Source organism: Pelodiscus sinensis, chromosome 13 (assembly GCF_052426305.1).
Source record: "Pelodiscus sinensis isolate ZL-2025 chromosome 13, ASM5242630v1, whole genome shotgun sequence".
Classification (NCBI taxonomy): Eukaryota; Metazoa; Chordata; order Testudines; family Trionychidae; genus Pelodiscus; species Pelodiscus sinensis.
The window spans coordinates 9,744,860-9,758,009 of record NC_143064.1 but is presented as its reverse complement, the minus strand read 5'-3'; the positions used below and the strand labels follow the sequence as shown (position 1 = coordinate 9,758,009).

The 13,150-nt window shown below is 41.9% G+C and overlaps 1 long non-coding RNA gene across 1 annotated transcript in view; it reads left to right on the top strand.

The window, feature by feature from the left end:
• LOC112543813 (uncharacterized) overlaps positions 1-13,150 on the top strand; it is a 44,937-nt gene that overhangs the window by 15,715 nt on the left and 16,072 nt on the right. Inside the window, exon 2 of the long non-coding RNA XR_003087055.3 lies at positions 4,364-5,612. This is a non-coding gene — a long non-coding RNA (uncharacterized LOC112543813). The remainder of the gene's footprint in view (positions 1-4,363; positions 5,613-13,150) is intronic.

The following is a 13,150-nucleotide window of genomic DNA, read 5'->3' as shown; positions in this document are numbered from 1 at the left end:
GGAAAGCAGACGTGTTTTTTCAGCATCTCTGTAAACCTAATTTTACGAGGAAGAAGGGATCTTCCAAAAGAGGGTTTTTTTCCAACATTTGGCCCCATGTAGAATTTCTTTTGGAAGAAAAGCGGAAAAAGAAACGCAAATTGCGGTTCACAATTTGCGTATCTTTTCCCGACTTTTCTTCGTAGTGTAGACACAGCCAAAGTAACACATTTCAACTATCTCTTTGTACAGAATGTTAAAACGTGCTCCGTGCTTCAGTAGTAAAACCTTCTCCATTCATGCCTCCACTCAAATCCTCTTTAATTTGAAAAAGGAATCCATTCAGGGAAGTTTAGCGAGCTGCCTAGCCGGAGCAAATCTGCAGAGGTCCATTAACTATGTCAGTTGAAATCAGCTAGGGATAAGGGATTCAATATTGCATATGTGGGACTGTTCTCCACTACTGCCTAACTCAGTGTAACTTGCCTCACTCAAGGGTGTGAAACCAACATCCCTCCACATGACATACATTGCAGTGGCCATACCGTGCTCTCTCAGCAGGAAAGTGTCTCCTGCTGGCATAATTTCCATCTCTCATGGACTAATTATGCTGACAGGAGAACACATTCCCATTGGCATAGAATGTCTTCACCAGATGCACTACAGTGGCACAGCTGCGCCGTTATTGCTCAGGAATGTAGGCCTGTCCCTAGCAAGGTATAGTGTGTGTTTCTTGTGACTCAACTTGGAGCTAACGTCTCTTTCCTCAGTAAGTCTTGTGTGGTTTCTAAGAGCTCCGTCATCCGTGGCTGTTGGAGCTGTCTCTTGTGCAGCTGTTCAGCTGTATTGCTGGATCCTTATGCCTCTCAGCTCTCCTTAGCCAGTCCTCAAAATAGCTCGGTTAAAAATTTCCAAGACTTAAAACTCGAGCCTTAGCAGTAAATAAACACTTCACATGACTGTAGATGCCCGGTATCCAATGTATCACTATATCATTACTAGAGCAAGGCAGAGACAAATGGGGAAAGGAAAAAAGTGACCCTAGGTGACAGGCAGATACACAGGAAGAAATCCATCCCAGACATCAGCTAGTCACATTACAATTCCTGGTAAAGTTTTCAGATTAAATTGTGTCCAATATATTAATACATGGATTCTCCTATAGTTAGGCATCTGTAGCTAGGTGTAAATCCATTGCTTCCTGATTGGTTATGATTTTGCTTTAGGATGATGGTTGTTGTTACCAGCATACACCATAGGGACCATTTTTAAAATGCTGAATGGTCCCCAATTTCCAGCAACAAAATGTCAGTATCCACTAATATCCATTAAATAATAGCCTCTTAATAATCAGTCGGAAAATTACAAACCATTCACTTACTCATCTCTGACTTGTAAGAAGAGTTAGAAGAACTCCAATATTTTAAAATTATCGCATATTGAAGCAATACGTTCTAAAGTACAAGTGCTAACCAGTATTCTCTCTAAGGCTGTGTCTAAACTGCAGGCTTCCTTCGGAAGAAGCTTTTCTGGAAGAGATCTTCCAAAAAAACTTCTTCCGAAAGAGAGCGTCCACACTGCAAAAGCACATAGAAAAAGCGATCTGCTTTTTTGAAAGATAGTGTCCACACTGCCATTATCTTGCATTTAAACTGTGATTACTATAGATGGAATGGCCACCAGGCACCTGTGCTTTTTCCTCTTCTTTTGAGAGAACTCCCTCTTCCCCATCCACACATGCCTTTTTCCAAAACATCTCTTTCAGAAAAAGGCTTCTTCCTCATAGAAAGAGGATTACCAATGTCGGAAAAACCCCTTTGTTCTTTTGATTTTTTTTTTTCAAAAGTATGCAATTGCAATGTAGACGTAACTGGATTTTTTTTCAGAAAAACAGCAGTTTTTCCAAAAAAAACTCTGCAGTGTAGACATACCCTAAGTTGCATGGGAGCACAGCTTCATGGGTGATGATCAACCCCGCCCAATCAGTCATCTCCATGCAAGGAGCCCTGAGCCTCTGACTGGGTGGGCCTGATTAATTACGTGTGAAGCTGCACTGCCGCCCAGCTTAGAGGGAACACTGGGGCTAACACAAAGGCTTTTCCGGAAAAACTTGCCCGCTGTCTATACTGGCCGCTTGAATTTCTGGAAAAGCACTGATGATCTCATGTAAGATCGTCAGTAATTTTCCGGAAATACTATGCTGCTCCCATTCGGGCAAAAGTCTTTTTCCCAAAGACTTTTGCGCAAAAGGGCCAGTGTAGACAGCACAGTACTGTTTTCCGCAAAAAAGCCCCGATCGCGAAAATGGTGATCAGGTCTTTTTTGCAGAAAAGCGTGTCTAGATTGGCCACGGACACTTTTCCAGAAAAAGTGCTTTTTCCGGAAAAGCGTCCTGCCAATCTAGACGCGCTTTTCCGAAATTGCTTTTAATGGAAAACTTTTCCGCTAAAAGCATTTCTGGAAAATCATGCCAGTGTAGACGTAGCCAAGAGTGCAGAGGTCACATGAGCTCTATGAGGAATTAGTGCTCTGTTCCCTAATCCTTCTCTTCATAGATCAAGGGGGTAATCATTGTAACCATCGAGCCATATCCATAGTCATGCTAGCCATAGCTTTGAATGACCCTTCCATTGAAAATAAACCAGTCTATGAACTAAAGGAAAGGTGTAGATAACATGGAACTGTGTTTCCAGGACTGTGGAAACTCTGAAAGATTCCTTTGGAAAAAATCAACGTTGTGAATTGTAGTTCTGACACAGGAGAGGCAGAACCACCATTGACACTCTCCCTACACTTCCTGTCAGTGTATGTTTGCCTTAGAGGGTCACTGTGACCCTCCACACAGCCTCTGGCCCTTTACTAGAGGCCAAGGTCACAGCCTACTGAGCTATCCACATAATAAGATAGTCCATAGTTTGGGGGGAAATCCCTTTGTAGCCCTGGTCGCCTCCTCTCGGGCAAAGTCTATAGTATCATGGGGAGGTTTGGCAGGACCCCGGGCCTACCCACTACTCCAGGTTCTGGCCTAGAGACCCTTAGGCAGTGGCAACTGGCAGCGTTCCCTCTTCTCCCAGTCTTGTAGCCTTTCCCTGGGCCACTTCCCTGAATGATCCCTCCCGGTACTTTATCTAGTACCTACACAATACTTCCTGCTGCTCCACCGCCTGTCCCTAGCTCTCTGTGCACCTCCTCCCACTCAGTCCTTGGCTTCTGCCTGCCCTTCCTGAGGGGAAGCTTTTTAAACTTACACTGACAGGCCTTAATGGCCTGCAGGAGCCCTGATTAGTCTCTCAGGCAAGCTCTTAATTGGCCCCAGGTGCCTGCCTGCCTTGATTACTTGACAGCAGTGGCTGGCCAGTGCACTCAGGGATCAGAAAACTATTAGCCCATTTTCCTGTATATTTGGCCTCCACCAAGCTAGTATAGCCAGCTGCCTTCGGTCTGTCACAATGCACAGTTACAATTTGTGTTTTCTGTATCCAGAAATGGACAGAACTACCATAACTACATATGTTGCTTGTATATGAATGCAGAGTCCTAGAGATACATGTATATGGCAGTGCTGCCTAGGCAGTGCTAGTTCTGCCCATTTCTGGATATGGACAACACACACTAATGCATCTTTTGGGGGACCCCCAATCATGTGCATTGTTGTTTTTGTCAAGGTTTGTCTGAGGTGCTTAAGCTAGATAAAACAAAAGGAAGGATAAGTTTCAGGGAAACTGGAGGCTTGCAAGTTAATTGGAGGTAATGAGAATTCAGTTATTCACCAGCACGTTTAAAGAGACAAGTGTTAAAGACAATGACCAAGGGATGAAAGCTGAAATGGCAATAGAAGTGAGAGAGGCATCAAGCTGAGGAGACTAAGGCCTTGTTTACATTACCAAGTTTTGTCAACAAAATTTAGGGCACCACCCAAAAGTCAGCAAAAGAAAAATCACAAAAGCATCTTCACACTCGTTCCCTCTGCTGACAGATCATGTCCATATGGGAGGCACCATCCTCCACCTTATTAGCAATGCATTGTGGGTATGTATCCCTCAGTGCAGGGTTGCAGGAAGGCAGAGCTGATCACTGCAAATTTTGGGATTCCTTCTGAATTCTCCCGCCACCTCCTCAGCTGCCTGGAACAACACCATGAGTATCTCTGTGAGCAATCCATACCGAGGAATGTCAAAGCAGCATAACAATTTCTCCCCTCTCCCCCCAGTGCCCTTCAGCAGAAATCTGTTTGCCTCTGTGTTCATAGTGCAAGGCAGAACAGGAGTAGTCCAATGTTCCCCAAATGAAGCAGCACATTCAGCTGTCAGATATTTCCTGGAGTTTTGAAAGGGGAGGGGGTGAATGCCTGCAGTATCCACACTGTCTTTTTTTTTTTCAACAGCAAATGAAAGGAGGAAAGTCTTTCAAAGGAGGGGAAGTTTTTTTTAATCACCAAGACTGGTTGGCTAGCCTGACAAAAGTCACGTTGCTGTGTGTACAAGTAATACCAACAGACAGAATTAAACCTGGGACATTTGGAACGTTGTTCATGAGCCTCTACGGCTTGAGCAATAAAGCCAGCTAGTTCTCAGCTAAGGCTGTAGAGAAAACTTACTGTTTCTTTCTATAAGTGGTTTCAGTGCCACTACATGGGACAGCGAACCGCACCCCGTAGATGTGTGGATTACAGACACGCTCCCTGTTTGGTTGCCAAAAGGCAGCTTTTGGCAACACAACTTGGCAGTGTAGACACCAGCCTAACCCACGTTACTACTTTAATAGAAAGACCAAAAAAGGAGGAAGTTGTCAGAGCTGATTGGAATGTAGTTGTTACCTCAGAAGCTGGAAAAGTTGTTTAAGTCACTTGTTTGAACAGTGGAACAGAGAAAGAGAATCAGAGTCTTTTTACTGGAGCCAAGGTTGCTTGAGATGACTAATGGACCAGGTGCTTGCGCAAAGATGGAGTGGAGCTCTCAGCAGGTTAAGCACAGTGACAGATGGTGTTTCCTTGATAAAGCACAAGAGGAAGGAGGAACAATTGTTCATTTGACTGTACAGGAAGAAATCTTGGAGGAATCTCATAATTTTTCCATCTGTGGTTCAACAAATAAAAAAATCCATTCCTGGGGCAACTGCAAAGCTGTGGCATGGATGTTTATTAGCATGAGAAGCAAGAAACACCTTTGTTGGTTCATTGACCTATGCAAGATAGCGAACAACATTTGTCAACTATACAGAGATTTTTAAACAGACTTGCAGAAGTCTACTTCTGTTCATGGTAAGAAATATGACAAGCAATGGAATTGTAGCTTTCTAGAACTTCCTTTAAAAAGAACAGCAGTGTGGGAAATATATGCAAATTGCTTAATCCAAAGCTGATGGAAATCCCCTGGAGCCATTCTGTTTTTCTTCAGTGGGCTTTGGAGCAGATTCAACCTTTACATCACAATCCTATGACGTATCGAGGAAACTCTGAGATGTTCCCACCACATGGCATTGGACCAGGAATGAAGAAAGTACAGCAATAAAATGGCTGCTTTTGAGAGAAAACAAGACTTCCCAGCTGAATGATAACCTGCTGGCAGCGTGATAAAAAATTATGGTTGGTCAGGAGCACCATGAAGGAATCACTGAAGTACCTCGTAATGGAGGTAAGAGAGCAATCGACATGGTGAGAATGCATTGAAAATCACTGTGGGTTACAAAAGTAAAATTTACGGTCATAGTCAGTTTCTATTAAGAGAGAGTGTCCAAATGCCATGACTAATAATTAATATACAAGTGCCTGGCTTCTGTCTACATCACTCTGACCTGAGACTATAGTGGAGAATTAAAAAAAAAAAATACCGATCAGCGTGTATGTTTGTCATACATTAAAAATATGTGCAGGTTGGATGCAGCAGGGAATAAGGCTTGTTTTAGTTCTTGGTAAATATTAAATATGTAGATGCCAAGGTCAGTCTTACTAAACGAGATAAATAACTTGGCCTCACCAATAAACATCTGTTTTGTTGCCTGCCTGAAAGATCAGTTCTGGGGTCAATTACATGTAGTAGTTTGCTGCCTTCTTTGTAAAATAAAGTGTGTGAGGTGGCAAAAAGCTAGTAGCAGGGAGCTGTTACTGAACATGCTATAGCTGGAAACACTTAAGCCTGATAGTCTTACTGCCACTGGCAACAAGGAAAATAAAATACACTGGGGAGATGAAACAAAAATAATGAAGCAAATAAAACTAGGGTCCCATTCATCTGAATTTTCCTCAGTATTGCACGGCAATGGGCAATGATAGACAAGTCTTTTCAGAGCTGTTAATAACACTGAGGGGGAAAAAAATCTGCCAACGTCTTCCAGTTAATTCTTAGCAGATTGATTTATTTATATACCCAATTGGCCAATCAGACTGAAGAGCCCCTGTGAGGAAGAAGATACAAGTAAAGACAGTTGTGTGTGTGTTTAAGTACTGAAAACCCTCTGGATTTTATACCAGCAGGCCCATTTGGGTCAGGTGTGGGTAGGCTAAATTGAACTGAGTATTATTCCCAGCTGAGGAGGAAAGCGTTTGATAAGTAGCACTATGCTTGTAGCAAAATGCATGCCACCTGCTTCTATGAAGAAGACATATGTGTTCGAAAGCAATAGTGAAGCCTCCTGTGAATTGTCACTTGCTCTGGAAAATAAAAACATTGCAATGAAATGATGAGCTCCTGTTATCCTTTTTGTCGATTGTTAGGTGGAAACACTGAGTGACTTGTCCCTTTTCTGGATTATTGCTGGATTATTCTGGTTTGATTTATCACTAGTAGTTGTGTTAGTAGGTAGTAAGCCTCCTGTGTGACACACATTTAATCATTAATGCTTTCTCAGTTTTAAAATACCAGTAGCTCCGCAGTCACACTTGGTTTTCCTGAAGTTTATACTGAAGAGAGTAGTTTTTTAATAAAGAAAATCTCAAGGGCTGAAAGATTTTCAGTCTACAGGCAAGGTCATGCTGGCTGAACAACCTATCTGGCCTTCACTGGGAAGGAACTGTCATCACTACGAAGTGTGAAAAGTCCAGCTATTGGAACAGCCATTTAGTACTGTGGTATAATTTGTGTATGCAGGGTGTTTGTAAAATGAATAATCCTAAATCTGAAAGAACACTATGTAGAGCACAGGTATGGAATGCCTTTAAAAGACAAGTATTTCAGTGGCAAAGTCAAGCACTCAAACTTTTGGAAACGATAGCATTAAGGTTGCCCTGGCAACCATAAATCAGCCACTTTGTGCATATGCATTATGATACAGCCTTTAATTACATGGCTACCTACTATTTTTTCTGCAGGCTCTTTGCCTCATTGAGATCCAGGATGGAAAATTCTCACTAAGGCCTGGTCTGCACTACATAGGCAGTAAATACATCAATTCCATCTGTGCTATCTAAAATTGCCATTCACACATCAGAACAAATGCTCCCATTGGATTCCCTTACTCCTTCTGAGTACTCTTTACTCCTAGTAAGAGTACCAGCATCAATAGGGGCACCTTTTGAGTTTGATCTAGCAGGACTATACCACACCTGCTAAATGGAACCCCAGAAGATCAACCACAATGGCATCCATCTTCCATGTAGTACAGATGAGCCCTAATTCAGGTAGCTAGTCAGTATTTTTTTATCCTCTTGATTCAATGAGACACATCTTACTGACTGCATACCATCCAAACCCTGCACTGAACTTGCAGTGAGCTTTTCTATGGTGTCATCTCTGCAACACCAGAGTGCTCGACTCCCCAAGAAATGAAAATGTATTATTCCCAGTTTAGAGAGGGAAAATGGGGAGGGGAAAAATTAAGGCAAACATTTGCACAATGGCCACTAATATTTGGTGCTGGACACCCATCTTGACTGCTAGGGCCTGATTTGCAGAGTATCTGAACATTTTGGAAGAGTTTATGCATTTAAAGCATTGCATAGCACAAATTGCATATCTTATTTTGAGTTTCAGGTGCTGTGTAGAAGCACCCTAAAGGAATTGGAATTGCTCTATGGAGTTAGGACAATTTACACCTAAAAGTATTTCTGTTTAAACATCACATGCAAAATTGTGGAATTGCTCAATGGTACATACATAGGGCACCAGAACTGATGTATTAGTTGTAACATGGTACAATCACTAAACACAGCTGTTTGATTTGTTCCTGATCATGGGGCTGTGATGACTCTGCCTGGCCTCTCCTTGAATATAGTCAGAATACTGCGATGGTTCACCTCAATTCCTCTAGATGGCACTAGCCACTGAGCGTAAGGGTAATCGTCCTTTGGTTAAAGTGGTGTCACACTTGGGGGTCATGTTGTAGAGGTAAAAGGATTAACTCCGTGTTTTCTAATGATGCCCTTGGTTTTCATGAAGATACAGACAAATAGGTGCTGTCTTCAGATAAGGTTCTCAAGGATGTGAATCCCAAGGAGGGAGAAGTCTCAGAGGGGTAAACCTGTTAGCCTGCAAAAACAATGAGGAGTCCTGAGGTACTTTAAAGACTAACAGGTTTATTTGGGCATAAGCTTCTAACAGGTTTATTTGGGCATAAGCTTCTGTGGGGAAAACATTTTGTAAGATGCGTGGAGCGGAAATTATTGAGGCAATTATATATTGTCAGGGTGGATGTGCCTCACTCGCTTGGTCTAAGAATTACGTTAAATGGAACAAACTGTATGTGATGAGGAGAGTCGTGAGTGGAGTTTGTCTAATGATTGAGCCAAATCAGCTGGGAGGAAGAATTTAATGAGAGAAAATGTGAATGATAATTGGGAATCATTTAAGAACACCTAACAAGATGCCCAAAGAGCTATAATCCTACCACTGAGGAAGAAGACTGTGAAGAAGGGAAATTGATAGTAATGAATATCAATCCAAAGGTTGGAGTTGTAGAAAATTAATAAGGGAAGCAAAGGGGCACGAAGAGAAGTCTATGGCCAGCAGCATTAAGGACACTAAAAAGGAGGGTTTTAAAAAATATAATAGAATTAAATGAATCCTGATAATGGCGTTGGTCCATTACTAGGTGGAAATGGCAGCATTATCAGTAATAATGCAGAAAAGGCAGAAGGATTCCTATAATATTTCTCTCCTGTCTTTGCAGAAAAACAGATGATCAAGTCTCATCATATCATGATGGGTACATTTTCCATTACACTAATGTCTCTGGAGGATGTTAAACAAAATCTACTAAAGTCTGACATTTTTGAATCAGCAAGTCCAAATAACTTGAATTGCAGAGTTTTGAAAGAGTTATCTCAGGAGCTTGCTGAAACACTAATGTTGATTTCGGTAAGTCCAGGAACATTGGAAAAGTTACAGAAGATTGGAAGAAAGCCAGTGTTGTGACAGGTAATTATAAACCTGTCAGCCTGAAATCAATCCCGGGTGCAGGAAATAGCAGTAAGGTGCATCATAACAATGGATAATGTGGAGTCCTGTAGTACCTTAAAGACTAACAAGTTGATTTGGGTGTAAGCTTTTGTGGGTAAAACCTACTTCATCAGATGCAGATACTGACTAAAACAATTACCTCTCTGAGGGTACGTCTACACAGCAGGGCTAACATCAAATTAAGCTACAGAACTTCAGCTACGTCAATTGCGTAGCTTAAGTCAAAATAGCTTATTCGGTTTTTGGTGCTGTCTACACTGCAGGAAGTCAAAGGAAGGACACACTTCCTTCAACTTCCCTTACTCCTTGTGAAATGAGGGTTACTATGAGTTGGAGTAAGAAGTCCTCCAGATAGATATTATTCCAAAATAAAGGCTTGTAGTCTAGACACACACTGGCTATGTCTAGACTGGCACGATTTTCCACAAATGCTTTTAATGGAAAAGTTTTTCCGTTAAAAGCATTTGCGGAAAAGAGCGTCTAGATTGGCAAGGATGCTTTTCTGCAAAAGCACTTTTTTCGCAATCGGGGCTTTTTTGCGCAAAACAATACCACGTTGTCTACTCTGGCCCTCTTGCATTTGCTTAAGAGGGCTTTTGCCCGAACGGGAGCAGCATAGTATTTCCACAAGAACACTGACAATCTTACATGAGATCGTCAGTGTTTTTGCGGAAATTCAAGCGGCCAGTGTAGATAGCTGGCACGTTTTTCTGCAAAAGCACCTGCTTTTGCGGAAAAACTTGCCAGTCTAGACGCAGCCACTATGTTATTTTGGAATAACATCCATTATTCTGAAATAATGCTGGTGTATAGATGTGCCCTGAGACATGACATAAAGGAGTAAGGGGCCACATTATGTCGTCTTAGTCTTTCATACTCGTGTGCACCATGAACCCTCAGTCTACCACTGAGAGATTAATTTTCTTCTACCATCATCTGAATAATTTGTCTTCAATAGCAGTCACCAATGCTTCATAGGCGTTAATCCCAAATCCATTGAAATTGATGGAATGGCTCCCACTGACTTTAATGGGATTTGAAGTTGAACAATCCTGATTTAAAAGAAAAAACATGTAAATGAGAAATGGTATAAATTATTGCCTAGATTCTTCTAAAATGTCATGAGTAGACAGGTGCAGTGGCATGGTGAGAGGAGCAGGGGGGCAATTGCCCCTGGGGGCCACGCTGGAGGGGGGCACCAATTTAGTCCCTCTACGCTCCTCCTGTCATCCCTCGGTTCACCTGCTCCTCCTCCACTGGCTGGTGCCAGCTGGAGCCTCCTCCCCGCATCTCCACCCCCAGCCCAACCCTCCTCCATCTCAGGTTAGTGTGTGTGGGGGCCCGGCCCCAAACTGGAAGGGGCGGGGGAAGACGTGGTACAAGCTCCCCCTGCCCTTCCCACAGGGTCGGGCTCAGCTGTGCGCCAGGTTCAGGGCACCACTGCACAGCAGTGGTGGGCGGGGTGCAAATTTTGCCTTTGTCCCTGGGCACATAACACCCTTGCTATGCCTCTGGGCAGGTGGTATATTTGAAAGTTTTAAAACAAACATAAGCAGTTTTTTCCATTAACAAGTTATTGATATATATATATATCACAAGGAACGCAGTACGTAAGTAGTGGAGTTGGAAAGTTCAATTCAACCACAAATAATTAAATGGGCAATCTCCTCTCTATTATTCCTGGAGGCATAAGGTCTAGACAAAGTCACATAGAAGAGCAGGCGTTAACATCAGAGCAATCTGACACAAACCTGGAGCTATTTCCCTGTTGGCTCACATGATGAATTGTTCATTTACAAATGAACACCTTGAGCCAAAATAGCAGCATGGAGTTTGCCTGCATCCTGCTGTTCTGAAGAAAGATTATAATGACAATATCTATTGATATTGTGTGGAAGTCTGGTGTGATTTGTCATTAAATGATTTAATTTGTTAGTAGTTAATATTCACAGACCATAGTCTTTTAAATTAAATCTCATTTCTCAATGTTCATATTCTATTAACCTTTATGTTTGTTAGCATAGGCGGGTATTCAGAAAGCCATGTATTGTGTCACTTCTCTAGCCAATTTCAGGGAAGGGGGAAGTAAAGTAAAGACTTCTTGTACAGTTCAGTAATGGGATTGTCACACTGAGGAAAGTGTATATTTTAAAATTAGGAAGATCTTAACACCTTCACTTTTCATACTTCACTGTCTGAGGTTGGTTAATGCTTAAAGTATAGGATCTATATTTTGATGTTAGATAAAAGTCCTGTGAAGGTGTCAGTGCGTAACCACTAGGATGTGTCCAATGGTGCTAGGAGTAATAATAATTTTGTTTCTCAATATGGACCTAAGTACGTGTACTTACTGCATTGCGGGAGTATATGTCTCATTTTACTTTTTGTAGTTTTATTTCTGGCATGGATGAGCACAGTGCATGTATTTAAAACATAATTACAGGGCATTGCATACATGACTGTAACATCTCATGATTCTGAAAACACAGCGAGCTAAATAAGATCATTTTAAAGTTTCTGAAAAAATATATTAAAGTCTATAACAGGGCTACTCAACTTCGGAAGCTCTGGGTCCACAGTGATACTCACAGCGCACGCCGAGGGTCGCAGCTTAAGTGTGGTTCCATATACATACAAATATATGCAAATAGCTTCTTTCACACTGACAGGCATGAATACAAAGATTAAGGCAAGACTACACAACACGCAGGCCCCATTTGAGTCAGTTCTGCTGATATTACTAAAATGCATTTTACCCGATTTCCACTCTCATGACAGCACTTTCAAAGAGCAATGACAGTCCAGGAATTTAACTAACAGTATGTCTACACACAATTTTTGTTTCAGGAGAAGGATGCAAATAGCGTTGCACATTTGCATACTTCCTCCGGGATTTTTTCCGGGAGATGTTCTTCCGGTATTTACCCGCATCTACATGCGGCCGAATTTTGAAATAAATCCCTGTTCTGAAAGACCCTTGTAAACCTCATTGTAGGAGGAATAAGGGATCTTTCGAAATAGGGGTTTATTTCGAAATTCGGCCGTGTATAGATATGGGTAAATACCGGAAAAGCGTCTTCCGAAAAAAACCCAGAGGAAGTATGCAAATGTGTGGTGCTATTTGCATCCTTCTGCTGAAATAAAAATTGTGTGTAGACACACCCTAAAATGCATATCAACAGAACACCATTATATTGACTACTTTTTTGTTTTGGCTCTCAACTGCAGGCTGCGTGTTTTTCCCCGTGTAAACCCAAACTGCACCACGGGCCGCAAACAAACAGGCCGCATGAGGCCTATGGGCCACCTGTTGAGTAGCCTGGTCTATAAGGTGAATAAAGATTTGATTATATCCAGTAGTGCAGGTAAACTGGTTCACAGATTTCCACACAGTCAAGATTTTTTTACCATTACAATGCAGATCATTTATTAAAGAGGCTACATAGGTATTTTTAGTAACTTTACACCTTCTTAGCAAATGACAAGGGAATTCTGAGCAGCCTGTTTTACCATCAACCTACAATCAAGAGGTGGCAAATTCTGTGCGCTATAAATTGATATTCTCAAACAAGTGTGGGAAAAGCTTTTTGCAATATACATAAATTAGGTCAGGAATGCCAATGACAGTATTTTAGCAGTGTTTCTATTTCTGTGCAGGATTTCAAGTGGTTTGAACATAAAAATCCCTTCAGAAACCAAAGTCAGCAAAACGCGGAGGCCATTTTTATGCAAATTAAGCACGGGATATTTAAATCCCTGCTTCATTTGCAATGTCGACC